Source organism: Callithrix jacchus, chromosome 7 (genome assembly GCF_049354715.1).
Source record: "Callithrix jacchus isolate 240 chromosome 7, calJac240_pri, whole genome shotgun sequence".
Taxonomy (NCBI): domain Eukaryota; kingdom Metazoa; phylum Chordata; class Mammalia; order Primates; family Cebidae; genus Callithrix; species Callithrix jacchus.
The window spans coordinates 88555573-88569995 of NC_133508.1; the positions used below are offsets into that span (position 1 = coordinate 88555573).

Genomic DNA, 14423 nt, shown 5'->3' on the forward strand with positions numbered 1-14423 from the left:
GAGGTTTTTTGTTAAGTCATCCAGAGCTTGTGGAACTGTGTGTGATCTTTTGCTTCCTGTGTTTTATCAGACAAGCAGTCAATTCTTGCTTCTGTTGCAAGCAGTTTTCTTAATGGTATTAAGTTGTAGAAAGATGCAGAGTTGTTCTTAAATATGCCACTCCAAATGTGGCAATTGTATGATTAGATTTTCTTTTTAAAATTAAATTAAATTTATTTTTAACTAATCTAGACCCTGCCAGTTGGAAGGATTAGATTTTCAAGTAAGTGATCACAATTAAAAACTAGAATAGTGTACAGGTTATTTAGATTAAGGATTGAATTTCTTTTACTGTTTATAGAGAAATACAGTCAAAGAAATGGCCACCCAAATCAATTGTTTTCCTTCTCATTTATTTAATTGTAAAGGATTATCTTCTTCTTCTTTTTTTTTTTGTTACAGCGTCTTGGTCTGTCACCCAGGCTGGAGTGCGGTGGTGTGATTCTGGCTCACTGCAACCTCTGCCTCCCAGATTCAAGATCCTCCCACCTCACCTCAGCCTCTAGAGTAACTGGGACCATAGGCATGCACCACCACACCTGGATAACTTTTCATATTTTTGGTAGAGATGGGGTTTCACCATGTTGGCCAGGCTGGTCTTGAACTCCAGAGCTCAAGCTATCCACTCGCCTCAGACTCCCAGAGTGCTTTGATTATAACTGTGAGCCACTGTGCCCAGCCCAGGATTATTTGAAAAATGGAATTTACTTGCAGAAGGTAAATTTACATGTTACATGGGATCATATAAATGGAATTATATTCAAGGAAAGTGTTTCCAGATATTCATAATTTTTTTCTACTCGTGACAATGTTATAATTATTATAAATGTTGATTCTCCATTTCTTGGAGTTTTGTTCCATTGAGGTCCCATGATAAGATTGTCTACTTATTTCTTGTATTTTATTTTAACAGTACTGTTATGGCACAGCTGGGTGAAAATATATTGGATAAAAATGTGATCTGTTGCTCTGGCAGCCCTCTCTTCAGTGTCTCAATCCTCTTTTTTCATCCATCACTCATAGGAGATGCCATGCTTACCAGAGACGATAGTCCGTTTGGTGGGAACACTCTTAACTCCTTCTCACCTATTTTAATATATTTATTTTCCTCCATCCTTGCTGTTACCTTTCCCTATCATAGTGGAAGAGGTAATCTTGTGTTCTGGATTCCATTTGCTCACAAACTTTTCGGGGATCTCAGTCTATAGATTTTCTCCTCTATCTGCTTTCTCTTCTCTCTATTTCACTTCCTCACTACAGATTTTTGTTACTTGAGAATATTACTATTATGCAATATGACTAACAATTGTAACCATTTTATACAGACATTTTTAGATAGCCTGTTGCTTTTTTTCTTTTTTTTCCCTAAGACCACATCTCACTCTGTCATGCAGGCTGGAGTACAGTATGTTACCACAGCTCACTACAGCCTTGACCTCCCAGGCTTAAGGAATCTTCCTGCCTCAGCCTCTTGAATAGTTGGGACTACATTCATGTGCCACCACACCAGCCAATTTTTGTATTTTTTTTGTTGTGGATATAGGGTCCCACTGTGTTGCTCAGGCTGGTCTTGAACTCCTGGACTCAAGTGATACTCCTGCTTTGGCCTCCCAAAGTGCTGGGATTACAAGTGTGAGCCATGACACCTGGCCATGTTTAATTTTTAAATTTTGATGATGTCAATTTTTCAGTTGTTTTGTTGTTTATGCTTTTGGTGTCATAGCTGAGAAATCATTGCTTAATCTAAAGTCACAAAGTTTCATATCTATGTTTACTTCTAAGAGTTTTATATTTTAGCTATAATATGTAGATCCTGATCCATTTTTGTTGTTGGTGGTTTTTTTTTGTTTGTTTGTTTGTCTGTCTGTTTTGAGGCAACATCTTTCTCTGTCACCCAGCCTGGCACCATCATGGCTTATAGCAGCCTCAACCTCCCAGGGCAAGTGATCCTCCCACCTCAGCCTCCTGAATAGTTGGTACTACAGGCTTGTGTCACTATGTGAGCTAATTTTTTTATTTGTAGAGGATGGGGTCTTGCATGTTGCCTACACTGTTCTCCAACTCCTGAAATGATCCTTCTGTCTCATCCTCCCAAAGTTCTGGTATTAGATGTGTGAGCTGCTGCACGTGGCTAGTTTTTTTAATATGGCGAGGTAAGGGTTTACCTTTATTCTTTTGCATGTGGATATCCAGTTATCCCAGCACCGTTTATTGGAAAGACTTCTTTCTCCATTGTTTTGGCATTGTTGTTGACAGTTAACTAACCATAAATGTGAAGATTTATATTTGGACTGTTAGTTCTATTCCATTGACATATTTGTCTGTACTTAATGCCAGTACTGTACTGTCTCAATTACTGTAGCTTTGTAGTAAGTTCAGAAATTGGGAAATGTAAATCCTCTTTCTTTTTTTTTTTTTTTTGAGATGGAGTCTTGCTCTGTCGTCAGGCTGGAGTACAGTGGCGCAATCTCGGCTCACTGCAACCTCCGCCTCCTGGGTTCAAGCGATTCTTCTGCCTCAGCCTCCCGAGTAGCTGGGACCACAGGCATGTGCCACCATGCCCTGCTAATTTTTGTATTTTTCTTTTAGTAGAGACAGTGTTTCACCATGTTGGCCAGGATGGTCTCGATCTCTTGACCTCGTGATCCACCCACCTCGGCCTCCCAAAGTCCTGGGATTACAGGCATGAGCCACCGTGCCCAGCAAATCCTCTAACTTCATGATTTTGACTATTCTGGGTCCTTTGAATTTACATAGGAATTTTAGGATGGACTGACTTTTTCATTAATGATTTAACATGTTCATCTCTCCTACATTGAAAAATGTCTCTCCTATTTCTGTGTCTTCCTAGAAATATCATCCTAACCTGTCTTCCTCAATATTACATATGTCTGTTGAAATCCCTTTCTCTATTAGTCCATCTTGCATTTACTCGACAGCACTGTTTTTTACCTCCACATTTCACTGAAAATTCCAGCAGAGGTCCCCAGTGATAGCTTTGTTGCTAAACTCAATGGGTGTTTTTTTTGCTCTTAATCTTAGCGCTGTCTCTACAGCACTTGATGACACTGATTAATGTTTTACAGCTTTAAAACTCATTTTACTGTTCTTGAAGAGGTGACAATGTATTCTTAATTATTTTTCCACTACTGTGCTAATGAAGGTCTATTTTTTCTTAAGAAAGGACTGTTGCAGTATTATAAATTTGTAAAAGACTCAAACTATAGTGGAAGGTCTATACAGTAGAAGGAAGAAAAGTCCCACCTGAAATCCTACTCATCTGTGTTTTGAAGAATAGCTTTCCTAACAACTCTTTATGCACAAATACACATCTGTATACTTTACATAAATAGTATCATTTTATACATGATACTCTACAACCTAAAAGCATTTTAAGATTTTTCTGTGTAATTTATTGTACCATTTTGTATTGTATTTCTTCAAGAGGCACATGAGTGAAATATAACATTTTTCCTTCATCTTTACTTAATAAGATTTTAGTCATCTGGCTTTGGGAGACTAATATTCCTAACACTGGCCTGGTGCAGTGGCTCATGCCTGTAATTTCAATACCTTGGGAGGCTGAGGTGGGAGAATTGCTTGAACCTGGGAGGCGAAGGTTGCAGTGAGTGAAGGAAGGAAGGAAAGAAGGAAGGAAGGAAGGGTCCAAATTTTTTTACTATGACTTTACTATGACTTTGTAGTCTGCCTCCTGGGTTCCAGTGATTCTCCTGCCTCACCCTCCTGGGTAACTGGGATTACAGGTGCACACCACCACGCCTGGCTAATTTTTGTATTTTTAGTAGAGATGGTGTTTTACCATGTTGGCTAGGCTGGTCTTGAACTCCTGACCTCAGGTGATCCACCCGCTTCTGCCTCCCAAAGTGCTGGGATTACAGGTGTGAGCCACCGAGCCCAGCCTTCACTTGCCACTCTCTATCCACTTTAGCTTTTCTTCTGTTCCTTGGAAGTTCTTCAAACTTGTTCTTGCCTCAGGGCCTCTGCATGTTTTCTGTCTTCTTGGACTGATGGTATCCCAGGTCTAGTGTGGTTGATTACTTATACAGGTTTTCATTCATATGTCACTGCTCAGAGAAGCCTTTCTATAACAAACCATCTAAAGTAGGCCTCTCACCCTCAGTCACTATCGTAATGATTTCGTTTGATTTTTCATGGCATTTATTGTTACCTGCTTTAATTACTTTGTTTTTCTTGCCTATTGTCTGTTTCTGTCTTGTATTAATAGAATATAAGTTCCATTGCCACAGAGACTTTGTCTTCATTTTATCTCTAGCATCTAGAGCAGTGCCTGACACTTAGTGGCTTTTCAGTAAATATAGTCATGGGTTGCTTAACAGTGGGGCAGGAGTGTGGGGCGATACCTTCTGAGAAATTTGTTAGGTGATTTTGTCATTGTGTGAATGTCATAAAGTGTGCTTACAAAAACTTAGATGATATTGTTTACTACATACCTAGTCAGAAACCTAGTCTGTGTGGTAAGCTACAGCCCTGTACAGTGTGAAACGGTATGGGTGGGCCAAAGGGAAAACTTCTTCTTTGACCTTTGGAGGTTTGCTGAAAAGCTTCTGACAAAAGGCAGAGTAATAGGAGAAAAGGCATACAAATTTACTAATATGGCTGGGCACGGTGGCTTACACCTGCAATCCTAGCACTTTGGGAGGCTGAGGTGGGTGGATCACCTGAGATCAGGAGTTCCAGACTAGCCTGGCCAACATGACGAAACCCTGTCTCTACTAAAAACACAAAAATTAGCCCGGTATGGTGGTATGCACCTGTAGTCCCAGCTACTCGGGAGGCTGAGGCAGGAGAATTGCTTGAAACTGGGAGGTGGAGGTTGCAGTGAGTTGAGACTGTACCACTGTACTCCAGCCTGGGTGACAGAGCCAGATTCTGTCTCAAAAAAATTCATCAATGTGCATGGGGGAGGGGAAGTTATGGAGTGATTACCTCCGTCTCCTAATGGAGTATAGTAGTATATATACCCCTTTTCACAGGGGAGGGAGGAGATGGGGAGTGTAGACAATTCTTTTAATGGGCGCTAAATGATTACTGGGGAGAATGAATAGACCAGGGAGACTGAAAAGTCCATCCAGGTTTAGTTGTATTTCTCAATCTTCTTTTCTGTGATAGCTAATGAGATTTCAGAAAGGGGATAGAAGACAATTGTGTTTCTTTTGGTAAAATGCTTTTTTGATAAGATAAGGAAATGCCAGAGTCCCTCCCAGCACTGGGTCAGGGAGAAACAAGACAAGATTAGAGGGACCTTGATCCTAAGATTTATTTCTGAGGTCTTTCAATTTTCAAAAGCACTCATCATGCCCAAGTGCCATATTTTCTGGGGTAGTCATTTTCTGTACTACAATATTACTCTACTGAATACTTCAGGTAATTGTAATATAATGGTAAATATTTATGTATCTGAATGTATCTAATCATAGAAAAGATACAATAAAACTATGGTATAAACAATTAAAATTTGTACACCTGTATAGAGCACTTACCATGAATGGAGCTTGCAGCACTGGAAGTTGCTCTACATGAGTCAGTGAGTGAGTGGTGAGTGAATGTGAAGCCTGGGGACATTACTGTGCACTACCATAGACTTTATAACACTGTACATTTAGGTAACACTAAACAAAATATTTTTTTCTTTCTTCAATAAATTAACCTTAGCTTACTGTAGTGCTTTACTCAATAAACTTATTTTTTTTTAACTTTTTGACTCTTGTATTCACATTTGGGTTTAAAACACAAACCCATTGAATAGCTATACAAAAGTATTTTCTTTATATCCTTATTCTATATACTCTTGTGTTTATAACTTTTCTTATTTTGTTTCATTTTAATCTATTTTTTGTTAAAAAAAAGAATACAACTGCCCAACAGGTTCTTTCTGCCCACTGTGCAAACAAAATCAATTCAGGGAGACCATGGCATTACAATAAAGAACATTTAATTGACACGAGGTCAGCCTCACTCTGAGGTTAGCAGTTTTTCAAAGACAGTTTGGTGAGCATGGGCCTAGGGTATGGGGAGTGCTGATTGGTTGGGTTGGAGCTGGCTTATTGGGCTGAATTGCTTCTAGGTGGGGCCACAGGAGCGGCTGGCAAGTCCATGTGGAGCCATCAGTTGTCAGACTTGCAAAATACTTGAAAAGGTATCTCAAAAAGGCCACTCTGGCTGGGCATGGTGGTGCATGCCTGTAATCCCATTGCTTTGGTAGGTAGCAGCAGGAGGATCATTGAGCTCAGGAGTTTGAGACCATCTGGGCAACAAGTGAGAGCCCATCTCTACAAAAAAGTTTAAAATGGTGGAGTGTGCCTGTGGTCCCAGCTACTTCGAGGCTGAGGCAGGAAGATCGCTTGAGCCTGGCAGGTTGAGGCTACAGTGAGCTATGATCATGCCACTGCATTCCAGCCTGGGCGACTGAGTAAGACCCTGTCTCAAAGAGAAAAAAAACCCCACCAAACTTAGGTTCTACAGTAGTGATGTTGTTTGCAGAAGTAATTGTGACCTCCAGAATAATGACTGACAATCTTTTACGTCTATATATTAGCAGAATTCAGGCTCCTCTAATCTCCTAGACTGGTGGTCTCTCATTGGCTTTACGAAGGCAGTTGAGTTTTGGGGAAGAATTGTTATCCTTTAAATTTTAAATGTCTCCCAAAGTTAGCTTGGCTTAAGCCTAGAAATAATTGCAGCGTGAAAGCTAAAGCAAGAGGGCATTGGCCAGATCAGATCTTCCCCACTGCCATAATTTTCTCACTGATAGAATTTTTGCAAAGGTGGCTTCAAAAAGTAAGATACAAACACATAGCAGAGGTCTACATAGGGTCAGAATCATCAATATCACTGTCTTCCACCTGTATATCTTGTCCCACTGGAAGGTAGGCAGTAACTCAACATGGAGCTGTAATCTCCTATGGTAACAATGCTTTCTTTTGGAATCCCTACCTAAGGACCTGCCTGAGGCTGTTTTACAGTTAACTTATAAGTATATATAAAAATAGAAGGCATATACCCTAAAATAACAATAAAGATACAGTATAGTAAATATATAAACGAGTAATGTAGTTATTATCATTATCAAGTATTATGTACTATACATAATTGTATGTGCTATACGTCTGGCAGCGCACTAGGTTTGTTTACAATAGCACTGCCACCAACATGAGTAATGCATTGCACTACAGCATTAAAACAGCTACAACATCATTAGGCAAGAAGAAATTTTCAGCTCTGTTATAATCTCACAAACAGTATTGTGAAGTAGTTGGTATTATTTCCTTTGGACAGTGAAGACATTGAAATTTAAGAGGATCACATAATAGTTTCTATATGTGTGATCAAGGTCTAACTCAAATAGAATGTTCTTTCTGAGATATACTGGATTAGTAGTGATTAGAATGATGATAAACCTGTTACCACTAGTTTGCTGGCTGGTGATAAATAATGTACATCGTTATCACAATTAAACTTCTTTCTGCACTGGACTTTCTAAACTTCAGTGATCTATTGTAATGCTATGATTAAGTAAGGACTCTTCCTCTTATCTCAACAGAAAGCCTACTTTGGGGGGAGAAGTGGCAGGGAGCAGATACTAAAGTCTCAGAATTTGTGAGTGATGGGTTTTTTATATTTACGTGGCATAAATGTAGAAAAGCAGTGGCAAATTCCCCAAGCAGATAGTGTCTACCTTGGAATTTTAGTTACCTGGAAAGAGAGTAAGTTTACATTTTTTATAGGCAACATCCTCTGTGACTATTTAAAATACAAGTCATTTAAACTCTTCTGCCTTAATTTCTTTTTGAAAACCCATAAATTTTGAAGTAAAGTTAGACTTGATTAAAAAAATTAGTTTTTAAATTGCCTTTAAAAAAATACTTCTTTTTTAATTTTTTTTGAGATGGAGCCTCTCTGTCCCTTAGGCTGGATCTTGGCTCACTGCAGTCTCCACCTCCCAGGTCCTGCCTGTCTCCCAAGTAGCTGGACTTACTGTAGCCTTGACCTGTAGAGCTCAAGCTATGTTCCTGCCTCAGGTGATCTTCCTGCCTCAGCCTCGAAGTAGCTGGGACCACAGGCACACTCCACCATGCATAGCTAATTTTTTTTTTTGAGACGGAGTTTCGCTCTTGTTACCCAGGCTGAAGTGCAATGGCGCGATCTCGGCTCACCGCAACCTCCGCCTCCTGGGTTCAGGCAATTCTCCTGCCTCAGCCTCCCAAGTAGCTGGGATTACAGGCACGTGCCACCATGCCCAGCTAATTTTTTGTATCTCTAGTAGAGACGGGGTTTCACCATGTTGACCAGGATGGTCTCGGTATCTTGACCTCGTGATCCACCCGCCTTGGCCTCCCAAAGTGCTGGGATTACAAGCTTGAGCTACCACGCCCTGCCTGAGACTGGGTAATTTATAAAGAAAAGGGTTAATGGACTCTCAGTTCCACGTGACTGGGGTGGCCTCACAATCATGGCGGAAGGCGAAAGGCATGTCTTACACGGGGCAGGCAAAGAGAGAATGAGAACCAAGGGAAGAGGGAAACCCCTTATAAAACCATCAGATCTCATGAGAGTTTATTTTACTACCATGAGAACAGTATTGGGGAAACTGCCCCCACGATTCAATTATCTTCCACTGGGTCCTTCCTACAACATAAGGGAATTACGGGACCTACAATTCAAGATGAGACTTTGGTAAAGACACAGCCAAACCATATCATGTTGCCAGCAAGGGCTGGGCTGTCTTGTGCAGGATCTTGTGATCTCTCAGTAGTTCATTTTATCTGTGGGAAAAGTTTCTCTGTCAGACCTTGAAAAGTGTGTCAAGAGCAGAGTGTGGTGGCTCATGCCTGTAGTCCCAGCCACTAGAGAGGCTGAGTTGGGAAGATCCCTTGAGCCCAGAAGTTTGAGTCCAGCCTGGGCAACATAGATTAAACCCCCATCTCTATTAAAAAAATGTCAGAACTTTAGTCTCATTTTCCTGTGAGGTAATCTTCTTAGGTTAAATAAGGCAGGTAAGGAGGTCTCAGAAAAAGGTGTTTGCGCCTTGCTGTTATTCCAGTAATGTAGATTACCTTTACAGATACAGGTCTCCCCAACCAAAGGACAGCTTTTCAGAGTTATTCTTGTGTCTGAAGCCCCTCTGAATAGAACTTGGGCTACTATTAGTATTTAATATATAACGTTATGAAGGATGCAAAAACCCGAAGTCATCGTGACTGTACTTAATTGAACCCCATTAAAGTGGTTCTCTTCACTGATATCTTGGCCTGAAATTCTGACTTGAAGATAAAATGTCCTTTTTTAAAAGCAGTGAAAGACCCGAGACTTGACAATGTAATAGGCCACTAGATCAAAGTCCATAATCTACAATCCTTTGCCTGAAATTTTGAATCCCTAAAGCTCTGAATTAAAAATATTTTCTTCCCATAAATTTATGATAAACTCATTTGGAAGTATAGCCTGTCTTGAACTGATATGTGGCTATTTATAATATTTATCATACTTAGTATAAATATTTGTATATTGTAATGTATATATATTAATATGCTTGGTTGTGAAATTAATATCCTTGACTATCCTAGACCTCACTGCAGGTGACACAGTTTATGTACTCTCTCTCTATATATATATATCCTTTCTAAAATTGTTTTCTTCTTTCTTTCCTCCCTCCCTCCCTCTGTCTCTCTCTCTCTCTTTTCTTTTCTTTTCCTTTTGAACAAGGTCTTGCTCTGTTGCCCAGGCTGGAGTTTAATGGCATGATCATGGTTCACTGTAGCCTCAGGCTCAAGTGATCCTCCCACCTCACCCTCCCCAGTAACTAGGAATCTAGGCATGTTCTACCTTGTCTGGATGCCACTTCATTCTTTTTTTTTTTCTTTAAGACAAAGCCTGCCTCCATCACCCAGGCTGGAGTGCAGTGGCATAATTCAGCTCACTGCAACCTCTTGCCTCCTAGGCTCAAACTATCCTCCCACCTCAGCCTCCTGAGTAGCTGGGACTACAGGCACACACTGTCACACCAGGCTCATTTTTGTATCTTTTGTAAAGATGGAGTTTTGCCATGTTGCGCAGGCAAAAATGGTCTTGAACTTGTGAGCCCAAGTAAACCTCCTGCCTTGGCCTCCCAAAGTGCCAGGATTCCAGGTATGAGCCACCATGCCCAGCCCAAATTGTGTTACCTTTCTAAAATCATAAAGTCTGGGCACAGTGGCTCATGCCTGTAATCCCAGCACTTTGGGAGGCTGAGGCGGATGGATCACGAGGTCAAGAGATTGAGACCATCCTGGTCAACATGGTGAAACCCCGTCTCTACTAAAAATACAAAAAAAAAATTAGCTGGGCATGGTGGCGCATGCCTGTAATTCCAGCTACTCAGGAGGCTGAGGCAGGAGAATTGCCTGAACCTCAGGAGGCAGACGTTGCGGTGAGCCGAGATCGCGCCATTGCACTCCAGCCTGGGTAAACAAGAGCAAAACTCCGTCTCAAAAAAAAAATTAAATAAATAAATTAATTAATTAAATTGTCATTTCCAAAACGCATCTGATCCAAAGGTCTTGGGATAAGGGACGTGGACATGTATTTGTAATCTAGTGACCTAGGAATTTACATACTAGAGATGGTTCAGAAGTGAGGGGTACTACCCTCTGAGGCACTGCTGAGAGGCTTTACAGGGTGACATATTCCTCTGATTTCAGAAAGATCACTGATTTTATACCCAGCCTTTGTGGTTCAGAAAAACCTTTAAGGAAAGCATAACCAGGTTTATAGTGACTGGTATAAATGTGCCTTTGGATCAATTACAAACCCTGTTTGAAAACAGGGTTCAAATCCTGTTTTTCCCACTTGGATCTGTGGGTCCATGGTTAAGTTACTCAAACCTTTCTGAGCCATTATTCCTTAGTTATAAAATGAGTATAATAGGCTGGATGTGGTGGTTCACGCCTGTAATCCAGCCACCACTATACCTACAATGTTCTGAAAATGCTTGAAATTAATTCCATTCTTTGTCTAGCAGTTCAATATGAACTGCCAAAATTTAGTCCGATTAGTCAGTTCCAAATGATGTAGGCTCTTTGGAATCTAGAACCATGGAGTGGTGACAGTTCTCCTTTGACAGTGGACCAGGATGCAGGTCCACTGTCAAATACCTTCAGTTGGCTTGGGCGACTCTGATTCCTTTAGTTGGCTTGGGCAACTCTGGTTTCAGAACTATGGAAGTTCAACATGGTAGTAACCAACTCTGGAAGGTCAAAATCGTGTTTCCACCCCTAGCCCTTTCGAGCATCGCTGTTGTCAAAGTTCATCGTCCAACTATCAGCTATGGCTTGCTGGACAGCATCGTCCAGTCTCTGATAGAAAGGGGAATTTCCACAGTGATTGATGCTGCCTCAGGCTTATTTTCATTCCAGGAAGCCATGGTACCTTTCTGAAAGACAGCCAAAACAGTGAAACGTGTACTTTCTTTAACTTTGAGCTAAAGAAGTCCCGTAGATAAAAGAATCGGACTTTTATGAGTAATTCTCTCTTCAGCTACCTTCAAGGTTCAGATCCCTTTTGAACGAAAAATGTATGTTAACGCATTTTTTTGAGTGAATAATGTTTTGTTGTGGAATGTTCATCCACTTTATCTAATAGGACCAATGATTTGTTGTTAACAGAATTGCTTTCTATGTCTGTGGAAAACAACATCTAGGCTAACAAAAATCTAAGTAGTAACTCTAACAAGATTGAGGCTAAATGATTCGAGTTCTTTATGGAAACAAATTTATGGGAAAATTTTGTTGTAGATTCTTCTGTTAAAAAGAGGCTAATACATTTTTATAATTCTCCTGAAAAAAAAAACCTTACTGTTTTTAAAAATTGAAAATAGCAAAACAAAGACAGTAGAACTAAAAAAAAAAATTGTAAAAAACCCAATACAAAGAAATAAAACTATAACCCATATCTTCTCATCTCTGCCACCATCCACTGCTAATGCAGAATATCTTATTAGAATTTTTTGGTCCAAATTATTCATATAATTTATTTTGTTAAATTTCACCGGATGTTAACTTAATTTTCCTTTTCTTCTTATCCTATAGAAAGAACTTTAGCATGTTTATCTATTAAGAGGCTGAGGAGCACTGTGCTAGGTATACAGCAAGTACCCAACCAAATGTAACTATTATCATTAATATTTAGTACTTGTTTCTGCTTATAAAGTGATAAAATCATGGATTTCTTGAAGACTTCCTCATACCTCTATCTAGTCTCAGGTATAATGCAGTAGCATTAACCAATTGTAATTCCTCCTATTCTTGACACATTGAGACTTTTATTTTTTCCAATTTATGGTTTAAAAATCTGCAGATTGTTTAGTTTGCTTATTTTTTATCTGTAGTCGCTGATCCCATTTTGAATTCCAAAAACAACTCTTCTGCTTGCTATCCAAAGACTAGTTTACCTTTCTCTGTCAATAGTTTCCCTTTCAGTTTCCTCTACTAGTTTGTTTCAACTCAGTTGTATGTGCTAGCAAAGCTAGGCCATCTCTGTTTAAAAAACTCTCAATAAAGAGTTATATCAAACTGTAAGTATGTTGAAATGTAAGACCCTAAGTGTTGGTTTACTGAAATTTTATAAAAAATAATGAAGTGTTCAATGTCTGAGTCAGAGATGTTAAAATTTTCTTTCTGCATATTGTGTTTGTTACTTTGCAACTCCCTGGTATTCACTTTAATTCCAATACAAATTGAAGCACATGTAAAATAAATAAATTAATTAATTTTTAAAAATTCTCTACTAAAAATACAAAATTAGCCAGGCATGGTGTTGCATGCCTGTAATCCCAGCTACTCGGGAGGCTGAGGCAGGAGAATCTCTTGAACCTGGGAGGCAGAGGTTGCAGTGAACTGAGATTGTGCCACTGCGGTCCAGCCTGGGCAACAAGAGTAAAACTCTGTCTCAAAAAAAAAAAAAAACAAACAAATAAATAAATAAAATGGGTATGATAGAAGAACCAATATTGTAAGATTATTGTGAGAATTAAATAAAATAGTATTGAAAGCACTAGCACAGTGTCTGACACGTAAGTGCTCAGTAAATGATAACAAAAAGCTCAAGTTTATGCAGGTGTTCGACATGGTAATATTCACTAAATGTACCCTGTGCTCACCGTTATATAAACCAGTATTCCAATTTATTAATTCATAACAAGAAGTATAACTTAAGAAGACTCTGCGTTTAGGCTGTTTAACTGGTACATTTATTCTCTGAATGCAAACTATTTGGGATGCCAAATTATAAGCAGCAGCAGACCAAAGTTATATGTATTAGGTATTTCGTAGCATTAGATATTAATATCAAGATGCAGTATCTCTATGTTAGAGACATAACCTATTACCAGAATGAAATAGGTTTAATCTTTGGGTAAAAAAAACCTTCTACCCTTGCCCTCTGATATTAGTTCTGGCCTTCTTTCTCTAGTTCTAAAATACTTGGTATAATGACCTACAGGCTGATTATATCTCTTAAAGATGATCTTGTATATATCTCTGTTCTGATATATGTCTCTTTTCTTTAAGGGAAGGCAGCCTTTTTCCCAGGATCTTGGATCCCCCAAAACACCGTTACCTTATTTACTGATATGCTTTTTTTGTGTATTGAATCAACAGACATTAACTCTGCTGCTCAAAATGTGACAGGGAAGGGAGGGGATGAGAGAGTTATCTGTGATAACTTGAAGGAAGAGTGATGGAGAAAATTTCTCCATTATTGTGAGTCTGTAACTCCTCAAAGTTTTTGCTGGTGTAGTTTTCCAGGAGCATAATGAAATTTTGGGCTATTGAGTGTCACAAGGCAGTAAGTAACTAGGGAAGGCTCTCTAGTACATTAAATGCTATCAGGATGGCTTTAGGAGTCTGCGTTCTCCTAAATAGAAGACTACATTCTGGGTGTGGTGGCTTACATCTGTAATCCCAGTACTCTGGGAGACCAAGGCAGGAGGATTGCTTGAAGCCAGGAGTTTAAGACCAGCCTGAGCAACACAGTGAGACCCTGTCTGTATTTAAAAAAATGTTTTGTTTTTTTTTTTTTTAAAGAAAGGCCCAGCATGGTGGCTCATACCTGTAATCCCAGCACTTTGAGAGGCTGAGGCAGGCAGATCTCTTCAGTTAAGGAGTTTGAGACCAGCCTGCACAACATGGTGAAACCCTGTCACTACAAAAAATACAGATTATTAGCTGTGTGTGATGGGGTGTACCTGTAGTGAGCTATGACTGCACCACTGCACTCCAGCCTAGGTGACAGAGTAAGACCAGGTGCAGTGGCTCTTTGTCTCAAAAAAATAAAAATCTGACTAGGTGCAGTGGCTCTTGCGTGTAATC

The 14423-nt window shown here is 39.6% G+C and overlaps 1 protein-coding gene across 38 annotated transcripts in view; it reads left to right on the forward strand.

Annotated features, from left to right (window-relative positions):
* The window catches only part of OSBPL9 (oxysterol binding protein like 9), a 185664-nt gene that overhangs the window by 9355 nt on the left and 161886 nt on the right, over window positions 1–14423 (forward strand). For 8 of the 38 annotated variants that reach the window (XM_054236222.2, XM_078331725.1, XM_078331728.1 and 5 more), the window contains one exon: window positions 442–756. The exons of the other annotated variants lie outside the window; for them this stretch is intronic. The gene's annotated coding sequence lies outside the window, so the exon portion shown is untranslated. The remainder of the gene's footprint in view (window positions 1–441; window positions 757–14423) is intronic. 38 annotated transcript variants of the gene reach the window in all.